Genomic DNA, 6,400 nt, shown 5'->3' on the forward strand with positions numbered 1-6,400 from the left:
GGCAGTCATGTCTGGAGTAAACCAAGGGCTATATGTGTTCTTAGTTCTGCATTTTTTGAACGGGGCATGCTTATCTAAGATGATGAGGAAATTACTTTTAAAGAATGACCAGGCATCCTCAACTGACAGGATGAGGTCAATATCCTTCCAGGATACCCGGGCCAGGTCGATTAGAAAGGCCTGCTCGCAGAAGTGTTTTAGGGAGCGTTTGACAGTGTTGAGGGGTGGTCGTTTGACCGCGGACCCATAGCTGATACAGGCAATGAGGCAGTGATCACTGAGATCCTGATTGAAAACAGCGGAGGTGTATTTGGAGGGCAAGTTGGTCAGGATAATGTCTATGAGGGTGCCCATGTTTACGGATTTAGGGTTGTATCTGGTGGGTTCCTTGATTCGATTTGATATATACAGAGAAAAGAGTCATTATTAAGAGTGTTCATTATTGAGTGTAAACCATGTATGTGTGTCTGTAACATTCCCCCCACTTGATTGTCCACAGATCGGGTGTGAGTCTTGCAGTGAGGGAGAACAGTGGCAGCTTCATCAGTACTCTGAGTATGTGGCTCTACAGTGTAAGTGGTCTGTCTTTGTGTGTACCTTGAGCACATGGCTGCCAGAAGTACACAGTGCACTTCTACAGGATATGAAGCAATTGTTGTGCTTATAATAGACTAGTGTTTTGCTGTGAAACAGGACACTGACTACACTCAGAAACTCATTGTTCCAGAGAATGGAATAAATCTGAAGACCCGAATCTTTGTGGGGGTGAAAGCCACCAATCTAACAGAGAGGTAGGACTACAATACGCAGATAAAATCTACCTCAATAAAAACTTTTGTAAAGTACCATACTGCAAAATGTACAATGTATCACAAAAAAAAAAAATATCTTGCATTCTAGAATCAGTCCCTCTCTTCCTCTCCAAAGGTTCCACGTTCTGCTTGACCGATGCTACAAAACAACAAGTCCCGTTCCCAACAACAGCACCTACTATGACCTCTTTGTTGGGTGAGTCAATATTATTCACCCAGTTTAATTTCTATAGATTTATGATAACTCTGCAAATGAAACTGAAGCCTTTTTTGTTTCCGGTCACGCCTAAATCGTGTATGAGTACAGTATGTGTATGACTCATATCTCTTGTCTCATTGAAGGTGTACATACACATGATGGACAAACCAGGGTCGAGTTGAATGGAGCGTCTCAGCATGCACACCTTCCGCTTCATTGAACACAACAACATGACCGTCGTCACTTTCTACCTGCACTGTCACCCGACTCTGTGAGGTGTCCTCCTGTTCGTCCTTACTGCCTGTAAGTATCAACAATTCGAAAATAACACACAGGTCACTGCCTTCACTCAGAGAAACAAAACTAAACATTTTGCGACAGTACATTGTGGCGGTCACGATCACGTTCACCATATTGCTTTTGACTCTCTAGACATCTGGGATGCCTACAACAACGTTCTAATGTTCCGGCTTAAAACCTGTTGCCTAGAGTCTGGGTTTCACAGACATTATTACCCTCTGAAGAACTCTAATTTCTTAGACAACCCTATGCTATTCTAAGCTTACTTACTTGACAAATGTTTCAAACCGATAGGAACAGAAAACTGACTTCCTGTCTGAACTCTGTCTCTTTGATCTCAGAATTGTTCAGATTTCTCCAGGAGAAAGAGAGGACAACGGTGCAGCCATACTATACCACTGGACCAGTGGTGTGATATGATATCAGACATGAATGATATATCAGACATGAATTAATGACACTTGATGAGAGTGAAATGGATTAGTCACCTCATCGCTCATACAGTATGAGTAATTAAATGGATGTAAGTCACTTCATTCTTCACCACCTTATTCTGTTTCCCTCTGCTACAGGTCTTCCTACAGCTTCACAACGTAAGAAATTCTTCCAAGTTGCCCTTGATTATCACAGTCATCAAAGCCTATGGCTTTCATTAAAATAAAAAAAATAGTGCCCATTGGTTACAGTGTTGATATATCCCTCCTGTCCTTCCAACAGTCTCCTCCCAGTCCCAGAGAAGCCCAATGGGCCATATGGCCGTCACAACTTCGGTGCTGGCTGTGATCTGTCTCTCCGTGGCCCTGTTCATTGGTCTGTTCCTGAGGAGGGTAAGGTTATCCATCCTCCAATTAAATATGGTCTGGGACTAGGGACACCGTCTCTCTTGACATGGCTGAAGACTGGGACCAGTCTCCTAGCTAACAGTCAGTGGAGTATTTTACATTCCCAGAACACGTAGACAGCTGTTGTGAATGCATGATACAGTGGCAGGTTATGGGTAAAATTAGTAAAGGATGCTAGTTCTGAATTCATAAGTCAAAGGATGGGTAGTTCTCAATCCATGAGTCAAGGATGATTAGTTCTCAGTTCATAAGTAAAGTATGGTTAGTTATAAATTCATAAGTAAAGGATGGTTAGTTCTCAATCCATGAGTAAAGGATGGTTAGTTCTCAATCCATAAGTCAAATGATGGGTAGTTCTCAATCCATGAGTCAAGGATGATTAGTTCTCAGTTCATAAGTAAAGTATGGTTAGTTATAAATTCATAAGTAAAGGATGGTTAGTTCTCAATCCATAAGTCAAAGGATGGTTATTTCTTAGTTCATAAGTAAAGCATGGTTAGTTCTTGGTAACATGAGTAAATAATGGTTAGTTATCAGTTCATGAGTAAAGGGTGGTTAGTTCTTAGTAACATGGGGAAAGGATAGTTAGTTACCAGTTCATGAGTAAAGGATGGTTAGTTCTTGGTAACATGAGTAAAGGATGGTTAGTTCTCAGTTCATGGGTAAAGGATAGTTAGTTCTTGTTAACATAAGTAAAAAATGGTTAGTATCCAGTTCATGAGTAAAGGATAGTTAGTTCTTGTTAACATAAGTAAAAAATGGTTAGTTCTCAGTTCATGAGTAAAGGATTGTTAGTTACCAGTTCATGAGTAAAGGATGGTTAGTTCTTGGTAACATGAGTAAAGGATGGTTAGTTCTTAGTAACATGAGTAAAGGATGGTTAGTTACCAGTTCATGAGTAAAGGATGGTTCGTTCTCAGTTCATGAGTAAAGGATGGTTAGTTACCAGTTCATGAGTAAAGGATGGTTAGTTCTCAGTTCATGAGTAAAGGATGGTTAGTTCTTAGTAACATGAATAAAGGATGGTTAGTTACCAGTTCATGAGTAAAGGATGGTTAGTTACCAGTTCATGAGTAAAGGATGGTTAGTTCTCAGTTCATGAGTAAAGGATGGTTAGTTCTCAGTTCATGAGTAAAGGATGGTTAGTTCTTGGTAACATGAGTAAAGGATGGTTAGTTACCAGTTCATGAGTAAAGGATGGTTAGTTACCAGTTCATGAGTAAAAGGTTAGTTCTTGGTTAGTTCTCAGTTCATGAGTAAAGGATGGTTAGTTCTCAGTTCATGAGTAAAGGATGGTAAAGGATAGTTAGTTCTTGTTAACTCCAGTTCATGAGTAAAGGATGAGTAAATTAAAAAATGGTTAGTTCTCAGTTCATGAGTAAAGGATGTTAGTTACCAGTTCATGAGTAAAGGATGGTTAGTTCATGAGTAAAGGATGGTTAGTTCTCTGTTCATGAGTAAAGGATGGTTAGTTCTCTGTTCATGAGTAAATGATGGTTAGTTCTCAGTTCATGAGTAAAGGATGGTTAGTTCTCAGTTCATGAGTAAAGGATGGTTAGTTCTCTGTTCATGAGTAAAGGATGGTTAGTTCTCAGTTCATGAGTAAAGGATGGTTAGTTCTCAGTTCATGAGTAAAGGATGGTTAGTTCTCAGTTCATGAGTAAAGGATGGTTAGTTCTCAGTTCATGAGTAAAGGATGGTTAGTTCTCTGTTCATGAGTAAAGGATGGTTAGTTCTCTGTTCATGAGTAAATGATGGTTAGTTCTCAGTTCATGAGTAAAGGATGGTTACAACGTTATACATGTTAGGTGAGAAATAATTAAGCAACATTTCATGCATAATGTTACAGAAATATAGCATTTTATAATTGAAGTAGCACAGGGTACTAGAGGTAAACTTCTACACACCTAAATGTATAGTTCCTATATGGCATGTACAGATTTTTGTAAGAATCATTTGTATGGTAGCTGACTGCCAGTCAGAGTAAATGTTTGATAGCTAAAGGCCAGAGCAAATGTTGTATGCACTTGCTTGACAGATTCATATTTAAGAAATTTCACCTGGCACCTATCTTTTGGTTTCTGTATATTCAGTAGCCTAAATACAATATTAGTTCAGTCAAAGTAAAAGTCTAAAGAAAACCTAAACCAGCAGCATAACAAAGTACAGTTTTAGTAACAGATTTAAGTACTAGTAGTCTAACTTCTCACATCCATCAGTAGACTAAAACACTCTTTTGGCGTGATATGTGTGTACAGAACTGCTTGGGTTCTCTTTGGGTGTGTGTACTGAATGCCTAGTTGACTGGCAGGGCTTTTATTTGGCTGCACTCCTCCTGGCTATGGTCTGCCAAGAAATGGATTAAGACATTAAAGAGATAAATTACTCTTCAAACCCACAAGAGAAAAAGGAGCTGATGGACTTTTTGGGCACAAAAAAAAGACAAGGACATAAAAACGTTATAAAAATGAGAGTTAATATATTATCCCATAAGTGACAAACATGTAAAGCAATTAAAAATGTAGCAGGGGGTGGCACCCACTGATGTATGAAGATTGTACTGTGTTGTACTGTACAGTATTGCACTGTGGGAAACTTCTAGATAAGGACATGCACATAGCTCTGCGTCTCTGCCACTAACAGTTTCATACTTATATTTACCCAGATGACTCATGGTCTAAATCACAAATGGCACCCTATGCCATTGATAGTGCACTAATTTTGACTGAGGCCCTGGTCAATAGTAATGCACTATATAGGGAATAGGATGCCATTTGGGACGCTGATTGATGGGACATTGACTCTCCACTGCCCTGGATCAGATGCACCTGTTCCCTTTACACTCTCAAGGAGGGCTGGGAGCCAGACAGGAGGTTGAGGTCTTTTGAGACGGTGAAGACGGACCGTCAGCTGCTCTGCAGTGACACGCTGGCCCAGCTCTGTACCTCCCTCTGCTTCTCCAGCACCATGGAGTTCATGAGCAACCAGCCCTGTCTCAATGACCACTTCTGTCATCACCTGGGAACCCTCACAAAGCCCACTAGTGTGAGGATGTAGAGATTACAATTAGCATACATAATATATACAGTATATATATATATATATATATATATATATATATATATATATAGAAGATAGACATATTTGGTAAAAGACCAAGTCCATATTATGGCAAGAACAGCTCAAATAAGCAAAGAGAAATTATAGTCTATCATTACTTTAAGACATGAAGGTCAGTCAAGAACTTGCAGTTGCAAAATCATCAAGCGCAATGATGAAACTGGCTCTCATGAGGACCGCCACAGGAAAGGAAGACCCAGAGTTACCTCGGCTGCAGAGGATAAGTTCATTAGAGGTAACTGCATCTCAGATTGCAGCCCAAATAAATGCTTCACAGAGTTCAAGTAACAGATTAACTTTTTAGAAGGCACACCTTTTAATTGGAATGCATTCCAGGTGACTACCTCATGAAGGTGCTTGAGAGAATGCCAAGAGTGTGCAAAGCTGCCATCAAGGCAAAGGGTGGCTATTTGAAGAATCTCAAATAGAAATATATATTTTGATTTGTTTAACACTTTTTTGTTTACTACATGATTCCAAATATGTTATTTCATAGTTTTGATGTCTTCACTATTATTCTACTTTGTAGAAAATTGTAAAAATAAACTATGGAATGAGTAGGTGTTCTAAAACCTTTGACCGGTCTATATATTCTATATATATATATATTTATTATGTATTAGGCTACAGTCTCACTCTGTGGTTGGTTGTGTGTTACAGGAAGAGAACCATAATTCTATGAGAGGTCCTCAGATACAGTAGGACATAAATTCAATTACCCTCAATGAAAAATATACAGGTAATGAAACAAGACATTTGGCCAAATGTGTGTGTGTATATATATTGTCTACCAAAAAGATCCCATTCCAGAATGTTACCAACAGTTTGAAAATAATGAAAATCAGTCACAGGTTCCCTGACCATGCATGGTAAAACAATAGTCCTGCTGTTTGTGTGTTGGTCCACCTGGTGGGGCTGCTGATGCAGTGTGCTTAGTGCTTTCTGGCCAAAGTGATCTGGCACACCATGTACAAAGTCACATGTAGTGAGGGCCATTACTCAGGCAGTTATGTTTGAAGAGATGGGTACAGAGTAGACTGTACACCACCCCCACACACAGACAGACCATGGAGCTACTAAAACGTTTCACATCTTCTGGACTAACTATCAATGATCAAAACACTGAA

At 39.5% G+C, this 6,400-nt stretch overlaps 1 long non-coding RNA gene across 2 annotated transcripts; it reads left to right on the forward strand.

The window, feature by feature from the left end:
* The first annotated feature begins 360 nt into the window (after window positions 1-360).
* LOC112267137 lies at window positions 361-5,269 on the forward strand. Of its 2 annotated transcripts, none has more exons than XR_002956056.2 (7): window positions 361-572; window positions 694-791; window positions 928-1,008; window positions 1,155-1,314; window positions 1,653-1,904; window positions 2,029-2,138; window positions 5,004-5,269. It is a non-coding gene; the product is annotated as an uncharacterized LOC112267137 (long non-coding RNA). The 2 variants fall into 2 exon arrangements; XR_002956055.2 differs by having other exon boundaries at window positions 1,884-1,904.
* Window positions 5,270-6,400: the final 1,131 nt, after the last annotated feature.

This window comes from Oncorhynchus tshawytscha, linkage group LG14, assembly GCF_018296145.1.
Source record: "Oncorhynchus tshawytscha isolate Ot180627B linkage group LG14, Otsh_v2.0, whole genome shotgun sequence".
In the NCBI taxonomy this organism is placed as follows: domain Eukaryota; kingdom Metazoa; phylum Chordata; class Actinopteri; order Salmoniformes; family Salmonidae; genus Oncorhynchus; species Oncorhynchus tshawytscha.